The sequence below is a fragment of the Polistes dominula genome, unplaced genomic scaffold (assembly GCF_049000335.1).
Source record: "Polistes dominula isolate Pdom_NZ unplaced genomic scaffold, Pdom_raw_medaka contig_83, whole genome shotgun sequence".
In the NCBI taxonomy this organism is placed as follows: Eukaryota; Metazoa; Arthropoda; class Insecta; order Hymenoptera; family Vespidae; genus Polistes; species Polistes dominula.
The window spans coordinates 2,036,329-2,050,642 of NW_028301032.1; the positions used below are offsets into that span (position 1 = coordinate 2,036,329).

General features: G+C 27.7%; 1 protein-coding gene across 3 annotated transcripts in view; it reads right to left on the minus strand.

Annotated features, from left to right (window-relative positions):
• Oamb (Octopamine receptor in mushroom bodies) overlaps positions 1–11,640 on the minus strand; it is an 80,783-nt gene extending 69,143 nt beyond the window's left edge. For 2 of the 3 annotated variants that reach the window (XM_089174485.1, XM_089174478.1), the window contains exon 1: positions 11,435–11,640. The gene's annotated coding sequence lies outside the window, so the exon portion shown is untranslated. The remainder of the gene's footprint in view (positions 1–11,434) is intronic. The other variant, XM_089174482.1, reaches the window with a different exon arrangement.
• Positions 11,641–14,314: the final 2,674 nt, after the last annotated feature.

Below are 14,314 nucleotides of genomic sequence, written 5' to 3' on the forward strand. Positions count from 1 at the left end.
TTTGTTTTTTTTTTCTTAAACCTCGTTGAAATTTTTCCACCCTATGAAGGTTAACGTCGTTAAAGATTAATACGACAAATTTTGATAACGATTTTTATAAAATTTAAATTAAAAAAAAAATAAATAAATAAAAATTGTAAGAAAAAAGTAAAAAGAAAATTAATGAAACTAACTAAGAAAATAAAATGATAAAGAAAATCAGTGATATATATATATATGATAAGTATATCTCTCGTCTATACTCGTCGTATTTTTTCATTAGCATCATCGTCCTTTTCACACGAGCACCTTTTACGAAGGTCTCCAGGAGAATTCGTTAACACATTCACACATATACTCGCAATAACACCTTGTAGAGTAACTTTAACTTTCATATCACGTTTGCACATAGACTATATTATATCTTCCCTTTTGTATAATTATTTCAATGAATTTCATTCAAAAACTTACAAAATTATTTTCTATTTAAATATATATATATATATATATTTGTATTACATTAAACTATATTTTAAATATCTAACACCTTACCTAATATTAATATATTCTAAATATATAATATTCACTACTTAATATTTAATAGTAAAGTTAGCTTACTAGTATATTCTACTAATATTTTAAATAATATAACACCCTACCTAATACCTAATATTCAAAATTACAACTTTAAATATTATATTACATCATATTAATTTTTTTTTTTTAAATAATAATCTAAAAAATTGGGTTACAGAAAGAAATTCAATGTACACTCTCGATTTAACTTTCTTATTCCTTTTTGCAAGTCTATCCCTCCTCCTCCTCCTCCTCCTCCTCCTCTTCCTCCTCCTCCTATCTTCTCGTCCTTCTTCTGAATTGGTAAAAACACTTGAAAGAAAAATAATAATAAAAAAAATTTCCGACTCATCCGTTAGTATAACCATCCTATGTATACATAGAGAAAACTAGTAAGCTAGAAAACGATATCATTCTCGAAAATGATATCTCTCTTGGCAAAGAGTAAGTAGAAGACCTTAGACGACCAACTACGAGAAGTTTTCGTGCAAGAAGCAAAATCCTATCTACCCCTACCAACCTACCCTATCCTTCTACCCTCCCCATATCTCCACCCTGCACCACCCCCTTCTTTTACCGTTCGGAAATACTTCGTTTCCGTCTTCGTCGTCGTTTCGCTTACGTAATCGAGTATATCTCTCCACCCACCCACCCCACCCTCAACCACCCCTCGGAGAAAACCGGTCGTTCCTATTTTCTATCCCTTTACCACTCCCACATCCACCTCTATTTCTTAACTTACATACTTTTACACATACCTTTACTTATATACGTATATTTAAGATTGTTTGAGTATTCAACCATTCGTGAGTCATGTGTTCGACCTATCTCAAAAGCTTTTGTCTTTCTGATCTGACTTACACACACATACACGTATTGTATGCACACATATACGATAGATACCACCCACTCCTCACCCCTTCTGCTTCTTCTTCTTCTTCTTCTCGTATTGGAGAATCACGCGATTCGAATTTTACACATTTTACACGAGATTCGTTTTGATTAGACGTTAACAATCTTAAAAATGTGATTTCTCGTTGTTTAGTTTATTTAAATAAATTATTATTTTTTTATGGATTAATTATGGTGGTAAAATATTTCAAAATGTTTTATAAAAGATGGTTTTTTGGAAACATTTAAATTGAATAGAATTAATTACAATTTTGAACTGAAATTATTTTCGTGCAGCTAAAATTTGTTTAAATTTTGATAAATGATTATCAAATAATAATAATATATATAAAAAAAGATAAAAAGTAAAAAGGAAACGAAGTAACATTCGTTTCGTGCAAAATTGTTCAAAAACGGGTTTGGAATTCGGCCTTCTTGAAAGTTCAGTCACGATTCTAAAGCTACGAAACGATGCTGCACAACGAAACCAAGATGAATAAGAAAAAAAAAAAAAAAGAAGAAAATCAACAGAAAATAGAAAAAGAAATAGAAGAAGAATAAAATAAAATAAAAAAAAAAATAAAAAAATAAAATCAGGGTGGTAGATTTCACGTGCCAGTTTTTCGCTCGTTAAACTTCTCGTTACATTTTTAACTTATCCTACTTAATAAATAAACTACCAGTTTAAATGTTAAAAAATTTACACTGATATAATAACTTACAAAATTATAATGCATAAACGTTCTTACAAAAAAAAAAAAACACACACACACACGTTTGAAAGAAATTTTATAACTAACCCATGTAATAAATGTCTTTTCCGGTCATTCATTACCTTACTCTTATGTACTTCACATACATACATACATACATACATGTATATACATATGTATAATATATGCACACACGTAGGATTAAAAAAAATTTAAATAGTGACTTTTTAATGTTTACCAAGCAAGCATACTAAGCTAGACGTGTCTCACACTAACACATAAACAACCCAACACCTATCTTCGTTGAATATACTTTAGTTCAGACACGTGTTTTTTTTATTTTTTTCTTACATACTGAGAAAAACCAAGAGAAAAAAACAAACCAAGCAGCTGATGATACATATACATATACATATATATATAAAAAGACTGTCGTGCATCCCTATGTAAAAAATAAAAAAGAAAAAAGAAAGGGGATGCAGAAATGAACTAGAAAAAGTTTTGCGGAGAGAGTAAAATGAAAACGGGGGTAGGAAAATAAAAAAGAAAATAAAAAAAAAGAAAAAGAAAAAGAAAAAGAAAGAAAATAATAGAACGTTGAAGATGCGTATTTAAACGGGGGGAGGGGGTGGAGTTGAGGGGTGGCAATGCAGTAGAATACGAGTCTAAAAATTTGTCTTCTTTTTTATTCGTATTTTTTTCTTTCTCTTTCTTTCCTTATTGAAAAAAAAAATATAAAAAAAAAACAATTATTCTTCTTCCACAATTTTCATTTTCATTATCCATGTAATATCATTTTTTGATTAATATACGAAATGAATAATTTAAATTAGTACTAAACTAGGGGTGCCCCGTCACGCGTTGCTGTGGCTCACAATCATTCGCAATAAAATAATATTGCGATTATAAATTGAGATATAAATTATTCTATCTTTCAAGTTGAATGAAACTGCATACAGTGTGCAAAATTTGATTAAAATCGGTTAAGTAGTTTAGGAGTCCATTGCGGACAAACAACGTGACACTTAATTTACATATATTAAGGGGACCTTCTACTCTGCAATTTAAAAAAAATTTTTTTTTTTTTTTTTTACATTTTTCGAATGTATATATATGTAGAAATATTGTGTTAAAATTTCAAAAAGATCCGATGTCTCTAACTACATTTTTGGTGCCTGAACGTAACTACCTCGGACCGCTTTCCTGAGCGTTCGGCGCGCACGGACGACTCTTATCTTGTTCAATCCCTTTCTCTTTCATTGTTTATTCAAGCAGTTTTTTTTATTGTAATCTGTATAATCCTTCGTATTGTCAGGTATATTTTTCGGGGGATTAGACATAGAGAAATATATAACTGTCTGAAGATGATGATATATAGATTATTAAATTATGATGATGTTAATGGGCTAATAATTTGAATAAAACGTGGCCCATTGCTGGGCCCATTAATCGGCCAATGATCAACTACCATTAATGGGCCGATAATAAATGCCGGTAATGGGCCGATAATAAATGCCGGTAATGGGCCGATAATAAATGCCGGTAATGGGCCGATAATAAATGCCGGTAATGGGCCGATAATAAATGCCGGTAATGGGCCGATAATAAATGCCGGTAATGGGCCGATAATAAATGCCGGTAATGGGCCGATAATAAATGCCGGTAATGGGCCGATAATAAATGCCGGTAATGGGCCGATAATAAATGCCGGTAATGGGCCGATAATAAATGCCGGTAATGGGCCGATAATAAATGCCGGTAATGGGCCGATAATAAATGCCGGTAATGGGCCGATAATAAATGCCGGTAATGGGCCGATAATAAATGCCGGTAATGGTAATAAAAACAATAAAAAAAAAGGTCAAATTTACGTTTTTTTTGTAATTTGTCCACCATTTTTTTATTTATTGATAAAATTTTTATATAAAACTGTCACTTTGTAGCTGAAGTCATACAGAATATAAAACCATTTTACTTTTATGTTTCAGGTAAGCCATTCTCAAGTTCTGATGGAGCTACCAAAGCACTAAAGTTTTAAGGTGTTTTTTTATACTACTGTTTTTGCAATAAAAAATTAATTAAAATGAAAAAATAAAAATTCATTCATATAGTTTAAGACTCAATTTAACAAACCCAACAACTTTTAGATCGATATCTTTTATAGTTTTCTTGGAAAAAATTCGCGAAAATAGCCTTTTTTTTAGGTGCTCAGAGTAGAAGGCCCCCTTAAGATATTATAATAATTAAGCAGTGTTAACTGTGGCACCCTCGTTTGAAAGTACACACCGTTTTGTGTCGCCAGTATAGAGCCATGACGTGTTTACTCGTCAATCACAATTAACTGATTAATTATAATAATATAAAAATTGAATGACGTATCAGAAAAGTTCCCAAAAAAAATGCACGACATACTTATACGTCAAATGTATCGAAAAAATGAATTTGAATGAAATAAAAACTCATATAGGGATGGATGGTTGTAAAATTACACGTTGAAACGTACAAATAAAAAAAAGAACAAAAATTACAAAAAAAAAGGGCACACATACTCGTAATTACAGTTACAGAGTCGTTTGTTCACGAAAAGAATACCTCCATCAGGAGATTAAAAAGTCGCCGGACTTGGTTGCACTGGTGGCTGTTGCTATTACTGGTTGCTGGTTGCTACTGGTTGTACAATGCACCCTTTTTCCTTTACCTTTGTAACCACGCAATATCCCATTGTAAATTACATCGTTTCATTGCACACACTACTACTACTACTACTACTGAGTACGGATGATATTATTCTCGGTGTAAGCCACGTTGAAAGAGAATGATTAAAATAAAAAAATAAATAAATAATAAAGAAGAACCAAAAGAAATTAATAATAATAATAATAATAATAATAATAATAATAATATTCCTGAATGTTTAAATATATTAGAAAAAAATTAATAATTACAAAAGAAAATATAATAAATGGCCAGTATTCCATATGGATTCAAAATATTATTTTGCAAGTACTACATCATCATTTATTGCAAATTACACTGAAATTTCAATAAAAAAAAAAAAATAATAAAAATTGTCATTTGATATTAGGACAATTTTTTCATTTGTTAATATTACCGATAAAATTGTTACGTATTTTATTATAAACAAAATTTTAATTATTCTCACTGTTTTGTGCATCTAGTTTTATGTATTACTTTTTACAAACTGAAACGAGTTGATTATTATTACTTCATGGGTGGTACATGGGTGTATATTTTCTACATTTTTTCTTGTTTATAAATTTTATTATATTTTCTTTTTGAACAATATGAAAAAAAAAGAATTGTTAACAAACGATATTTGCAACAGTGAATAGAATATGTTATAAAATAGAAATGTATTTTCCTTTCTACGTTTTGTTTTACCATTTTTTTTCTTTTTTTTTGTAAAATTTATAATAGAAGCATGATGTATATATATATGACTACGTTAGTCATTACTTGATTTTAATGAAACATAACCTTATAGGAATTTTTAAAACTAAATACGTCAGTTAATTGTTTAATAGAAAACAGTTAAAAAAAAAAAAAAAGAAATCTTTTCATATTTTATTAAAAATACAAAACACAAATTATATAAACATATATATATACTGCTATTTGATATTAAAGACAATGTGAATTATTTATACGTAACAAAATATTCATATATTCATATTGACTCATTTTATTTTAGAAAATACATTTTTTTATCGTTAATTAAAATAAATCTACAAAAAAAGAAACTAAAATAAAACAAAAACAAAAAATAAATCACGAATTTTAAATATTAAAAACGTTAGATATTTAATTTATCAAATGTAAATAAAAAAGAAGAAACAAAAAAAAAAAGGAGAAAAACAAGATGGGTGGAATCCTTTTTTAGAAGGAATATTTTTTTCTAACTTTTTTTTAAACAAAAAATAAAAAATCTTCAATAAACTTTTATTCTATATTTTTTGTTTCCTTTTCTTCTTCTTTTTCTTTTCTCGTAAAATTGTATAAACCAACCCCACGATTCTTCTTCTTCTTCTTCTTCCTTTTCTTCTTTTACGTATGAAAGAAAAACGCGATACAGAAAAACATTTTCACAAACGACAATACGAAATGGTTTCTTTTTTTTTTCTTTTTCTCTCTTTTTTTTCGCGAGGATGGAAGAAAAAGCTCAATTTGAATATCTAAATCCTTTCGAAATCACTTTCGTAAGGTTCTCGCGTCTGTCAACTGTATGTCGTAACCTAACCTATAAAAGATACGAAAAGGGCAACACGGTCGTATTACTCGAAGAAATAAAAGAAAATAAAACATGAAGAAATAAAAAGAAGAAGAAAAAGAAGAAGAAAAATCGGTTACTGATAACGTATTTATGTAAATTTGATTTATGCATAACACTCCCCCTTCTCTTCCCTTCCTCCTATCGTACAAAAATGAAAATCCATCTGGGCCAAAAAAAGAAAAAAAAAAAAGAAAAAAAAATATCAAATAAATAATGTAAATGTTCTCTGACCGTAAAATAATACTCGTAAATTCGTATTAACCTATGTTTATATGATTATATGTTTATAAATTCTTTTAATTCGCATAATATTATCTCGCGAGAAAAAAAAAGTGTTTTAAAACACACACACACACACACAGATAAAACACAATTCCCTTTTTTTTTCTCAACGTTTGTCCACCATCAAACACCAGATATTATCAAGAATTATTTTTTATAATATACCATAATATCATAAATAATATAATAATAATATTTTTAAATTAATATAATATCAAATTAAATTTAATATATTTTAATTTTATTATTATTATTGGTTAATATCATATATATTATTAAAATAATATAATAAAAGGATAAACTTAAAGATTATTATTAATTATACTTATATAATTATTTACAATATTATTCAATTTTGAACAAAGGAATATTATTTTAATTTTTGTTCATTCAATTATGAAAAAGCAAATACAGTAAAATATTCCATTATTCGAATAAATTATTGAAATTATAAACAGATTATTATACATACATTTTTGCAATGGTAAAATATTAATTTTTATTATAATTTTTAAACTGTATAATAAATGAAAAAATATGATGCAATAAAACAAATAAAAATAAAAGTTTTTTTTTAATATATAATAATAATACTAATAAATTTAATATAAATTAATGATGAACAAAAGATTGCACTATAGGTGGTTTCGATCATTTTAAAAAAAAAACAATAAATGATACAATCAAGAAAATAAAATAGTATAGTGTTAGTATGATAAAATATTTTGATAAAAGTAAAATACCGATAATAGAAAACGTTCTTGAATAATAATATTATATCACCGTATACTGAAAATGTTCACTGTGTTTGAAATACCACCAGTATTTACGTGTCTCTAGATTTTATAAGATCAAAGGTAAAATTCAAAAAAAAAAAAAAAAGAAAGAAGGAAAAACAAAATTAGCATTATTATTCAATTATTAATTTAATTAAAGATAACGCATAAAAGATAAAACAACTCGTCTCGTTATATAAAACAAATAAAATTTTCATATACAAGAGAGTAGAATACATTTTCTGTTAACAACGATTTATTACTGTTTTTCTTCTCATCGTATAAAAACACACTTTTGATTTTTTTATTTATTTATTTATTTATTTATTTATTTATTTATTTATTTCGTATTCTTTTCATTTTTTATTTTTTTTCTTCTTCTACTGTTTCTTCTATTAACCCGATAGCTTTCTCAGTTACTTTGAAAATCTTTTTAAACATCTATCTGTCTCATGCTTCAAGTACTCTCGATGGTAACGACATATAACACTAATACACACACATACACACAGACACAGACCCATATATATACAGAAAGGAGATACAAGATCGTAGAAGATATTTTAGACTTTTAGATCACGTTCATCTACGAACATAAAACTTTCCCTTGCGACTCACGCAACTCGAATATATTGAATTCAATTTATAACAAAGAGAAGAGAAAGAAAGAAAGAAAGAAAGAAAGAAAGAAAGAGAGAGAGAGAGAAAGAGGAAGAGAGAGGAAGAGGCAACTTTAACAAATAATAATAACAATAATAATAATAATAGTACCTTTGAAGAAAAAATAATGGGCTTCTCTAACAAACCACAAGAAAAATATGCATTACAAAAAAACAAAATAAGATAAATCATTGCTAAAATTATTTATATTATATAAACAAAAAAATTAACATATTAACACACATACACAGACACAAAATTAGACACATTAAAAAAATAAAATCGTTTACTTTTGTAAGCAAAAAAAAAAAAAAAAAACAAAGAAAATCTACAATTTGTTCAAACACAAGTCTACTTAGAACAAACTATGACCAAAAAAGCTGTTCAATGTTTTTTTTTTCATCTTATTCAAAGAAAAAAGGAAAAGAGGGTTGGATTTTAATCCCTCATCTCTCTCCCACCCTAACAAAAAAAAAGAACCGATTTCGCGTTCATGAACGACTAAAAAAAAAAACCCTTCGATTAGAAGGAAAGAAAACCACCAGCACCACTACCAACGTCGACGACGATCGTTTCCATTGTTTTCACCGACAATTGGGAAAGGGTGAAGAAGGGAAAGAATCGGGAGATGGGTGGAGGTAGAAGGAACAAGAGGGTGGGAGTGGGTAGGGGTGGAAATACGAAACGGACAGAAGAAGAAAGCTTCCGTTGCGCTTTCACAGATTTCGATCATTAAATTGGACGGCATTGTCGGGTCCCGTTAAAATCGTGAGACAATGAACCCTTATGCGCTTTCTTGGCTTTTTCAACGAATAATATAAAATATATTACGTAACACATATATACATATCAATATATATAAATTATTTCATGACATAACTGAATGAAATAAAAAATATTATTATTTAATATATTTTAAATTTTTATAATAATATTATTTATATTTTAACAAATCTGATATAATTATTTCAAGAATTAATTTAAACGACGAATGATTTAAACAAATTCATCACCCACAAAACACAGATATCTTTTTCTATAACACTTTTTAATTAGTTTCCAAAACAATGTTTCAAAGTGATATTAATATATATTTATTTATTTATATTTTTTTTCATAATAATATATTAAAATTTAATTCAATATAATACTGAGTATTTAAATGTTGATATAATTCTGTTTTAATGACGTTCAAATTGTGATAAATAATGAGTGTAAAGTAGACAAGAAAAAATCGTGTTGGTTCTGTTATACACACATACACACACACACACACCCCATTATTTCTTGGCAACCGAGTATCAATACGAGAAGGGTGGTGATCACTCTTACAGAAATATCTTTACGGACGTTAATACGCGTGTTCTAGATCGCATACTAAGGTGGTCGACCCCGAAAATCGGACTGCTACACGTTCGCATTATTTCACGCTTAACTACAGTGATTTATATATATGAAGAATTGCGAACAAATAGCATCATCAAAATCTAAATATGTCCTATAATAAACCTATTAAATTGCATCGTGTATTATTTATCAAACAGATTTGTCTAAAATTACATTTTTCCTCGCATTTTTTTTACACTTACACAAACTACTACCCAAAATAATGATGATGATGATTGTATCATATTATATCATTATATATAAATAAACATGATGATGATACATGTTTAACCAGTTAACTGTGGCGCCTTAGTTTGAGTGCATGCACCGTTTTGTGTCATCAGAATCGAGCCATGACGTGTATATTCGTCAATCACAGTTAAACTGGTTAAATGATTACAACGTATGAATAAATGAATGAATACATTATTTATAATAATAATAATAATTATTATGAATAACGGATGCTATTGTTTTTTATTTGTTTTATTTTTTCTCAAAAATGTACCATTTCAACTACCCTATAATACAAAGTTTGTATATAATTTGATTTAGTGAACGATAATAGCAACTAATTGATAATGATTGGTATTTATTTTTACAAATAAATAAATAAACAAATAGAAAATAATAATAAAGAAGATGGATTATAAATATAAGACACGCAATTTACAACATATCATCGGTCAAGTCAAAACAGCAAAACTAAGTAGACGGTAACCGTAATGAATTTAATTACACGGAAGCAGAGTACTCGGCTTGGTACAGTAGAGAGACGAGTCATATACAACCAACCAACTAACCCACCCACATACACATACCCATATCCATACACATACACATACACACATGTATCTTTTCTATCCCGCGCTTTCTAATTATTTTCCAAGAGAGTTGGTGCTTTGGAGTGGTGTGGTGTTAATGTATCATCGTTCTCTTTTCCTTTTCCTTTTCCTTTTCCTTTTCGTTTCTTTTCCTTCTGGCAACTTTCTTCTACCATCTCACATTTCTTTACCACCCCCCGCCAACCCACCTCCACCCAACCACCCCCTCAGCTAAACTTTATTTTAAGCAAAACCGCGTATACTTTTTCTTTTTTTTTTATTTTATTTTATTTTTCTTTACGTTCGGTTAGCCGCATCTAATTAAATACTCGTTTAACTTATTTTCCCTTTTTTGCGTTTATGTTAACGTACCACCAACACCACCTACCTTATCATACTAATTATTCTTTTCATAAATAAATCCTTCATTTATTATTATTTTATTAATATTAGTTAGTTAGTTAGAATTAGATATTTGTAATATTTACACTTGATTTATGAATTGAAATAATTTGATTTATTACCAAAATTTCATATAAGTATAAAATTCATATTAATATAGAAATAATAATAATAATAATAATAAAATAATAATAAACATATAAGTAATGAAATAATATAATTTTCATATAAATATACAAATTTCAATATAAATAAAAATAATATATATTAAATTTAATAGTATATTAACACATTATTATATAAATATATTAAAAATTTAATTATATATGAAAGAAATTTATCATATATTAAATATATTACAATAAATATAAATAAAAATAATCTATTAAATTTAATAATATATAATAAAAATTTCAATATGAACATAATATTACTATAATAAATATACAGTAATATATATGAAATGTAAATATTTTATTTATAAAAAACATACGTTGATTTTTAATTACGTAATGAATTAAATCTAAATATTAATTTCTACCCTTTTAATCAACCCTTCAAGAGAACAACCTTTCTAAATCAGTAAAAAAAATACAATGAACTTAAAATCCATAATCCATAAATCTCGTAATAAAATAATTGAATATTTCTAACCTGAATAAAAATTGCGGTGACGATTTTGTTGAAAATCTTTTGTAGATCCTTACTTTGGAAAATTTAACAACGGTGGGGGGTTTTTGATGAGTCCCTTTTATATCCTTGTCAATCACGTACACTCGATAATTCCTCTTCGATCGTCCTTGTCCTTTTTCTCAATGCCTTATTTTTCTTTTCCCTCTTCCCACCCCTACCCACCTCACCTCACCCCTCTTTACAATTAATCTTCTTTCTTTTCGTGTTTACTTTGAAAAGTAACAGAGAACGAACGAACGAACGAAAGAAGAAAAAAAAGAAGAAGAAAAAAAAATAAGTAAAAAAGAAAAATAAAAAGGGGGTAGGAAAAACTAATCAACCGAACGAACAAAGAAAATAATATTTTCTTCTTCACTATATTCCCAATTGAATTATTACGTTATTATTACGTCTTATATATATATATATATATATATATATATATATATATATATATATATATATAATAATAATTTTTTATTTATCGATCAATATGACTTTTATTAATGACAATAATTAAAAAAACAAAAACAAAACCCCCAATCTTTCTAGCCACATCTTCTTCCATTTGAAAAAAAAAAAACAAGAACGATCGTACATTTAAAAAAACAAAAACAAAATAAAAAATAAAATACAAATGAAAAGAAAAAGGGGGGATGATGATATATATCTGAAAAGGGATGGGAATTTAGGAAAATTGAAAAGAAGATTGTAGAAAACAAACAAAAAAAAAAAGAGAAAAATAAAAAAAACACAAAAAAAACGTGTTCGTAAACGTTTCGAAAAAAAAAACAAAACAAAAATGGTTTGTTTTAAAAAACGTCGAAACAACAAGAACGCGAACGAAGTGCACGCAACGACGGCCGGCGTCGTACTGCCATCGGCCGACCCTGTCAAGGGAGTTTTATCGACGGCACGACTACACATACATGCCATATAAAACATATACATAGATAGATACTTGCATATACATAGAACTAGAAAGAGAGAGAGATAGAGAAAGAGAGAAAGAGAGAAAGAGAGAGAGAGAGAGAGAGAGAATCACGAACGCTTTCCTTCCGCCACGAACCAAGCGAAAATTCCCTTTTCCGTTCGGCCAATAGTCGGATGAAATTCTCTCGGCATGCTTGACGAACCTCCGGAATCATACAATCAATTGGAATGATCGATAATATCATTCACTATTCTACCCCCTTCTTCTTGTTTTTGTTTTTGTTTATGTTGTTGTCGTATATTTTCTTTTTATTTCAACACGTTCCGTGCCAAGCCTTTTTTTATGTATGTGACTTGTCATTCAGACCATTTAATTTTGCTTTAACAAAATCAATCATTACACATGTAATTATTAATTATTTTGTTAATATAACAATTAAACAAACTTCTAATGCATTTTTGTATTAATGCACCAATATTTGAAATATTTTATTACACAATATAAATTTGTTACAAACATATATTTTCAATGCAAAAAATGGTAAATGTTCCACCGGTGGTACACGTGGCCTGAAGAACAAGTTTAATAATATCTTGTTACTTCTTAATGACGAGTATACTTGCCAATTACAGATATTTTATTAAAAACAATTCTAATACTTTTCTGTTTCAGTGTAGTGAAATGAATCATTGTCGGTGTACAAATAATTTCGTACTATTATTGGACGCTACTACATTTATCTATATATATATATATGTGTGTGTGTGTATGTGCTCGATAAAGTATTTATATTTATATCTACGCATTTATTCATTAGACCTACATACTTTTGTTATATCGCTATTTATAAAAATTCTTTTGTTTATATTTAATTATTCTGTTATTTTTATTTTTTTCGTTTCAACATTTACCCGTACCCGTATTAATCAAAAATATTAATTATTGAATCGTTCACAGTATAAATGTAAACCGATTAATTTAAAATATTTCATATTATGAAATAACTCGTAATTAATAATTTATTTTAATTATTACAAATATGTTTCATTTAATCATTTCATTTTTATATATTAATGTGTGAGAATCATTTATATGATTATTTTAATATTATACAGCAATGTTATATTATTTATACTTTGTGGTGTTAATCGATTTGGGAAGCGAGTTTTTTAACGAAATTATTTTATTATAAATTAAAGTCACCCTTTACCACTCTCTTAATAATTTTATTCCTCACCCCCACCTTCGAAAAAAAAAAAGAAGAAAAAGTTATTTAATGACGAATTTACTTCATTTTTTTTCTTATAAAAAAAAAAAAAAAATACATAATTTTATTAGCGAATCACGAATAAAAATAAAAATACTAGAAAATAATTCTATTCTCATATTAAACAAACAAAGCAACGGACAAAAAGAGAACTATGACGACAGTAATTGAATTATACACACGCACGCACATATACACTACTTGTATATACGTATACTATTTTTTTATTTACTTAAAAATATTCAATTACAAAGCTTTTAACGTTACACGACGACATACGAGTTTTATTTGGTAATTTCGTTAATTTAGGTGATCGATTTAAACTAATCGATCGATCGATTTATCGAATGGTTTGAATCTCACGTATGAATACGCATACACACACATACATACACAGACACATATTCACATACATGGCTTTGAGTTGCGACATCAAAGCAGTTCGTAAGCGAGCAATGTGTTATCGTGAGGAATTCCAAAATAAAGTCAACCCCTTTTTCGTGTTATATTGTTTACCACCCCTGGCAGTGTGTCACCCCTGTTACTGTCGAAACGCATTTTTGTTTAAAAAGACAGATGCATTTACTCACACACATGTATATATTATATATAATACTTTTATTATATACAGTGAATATAGAAAGTATTCGTACATCGATCA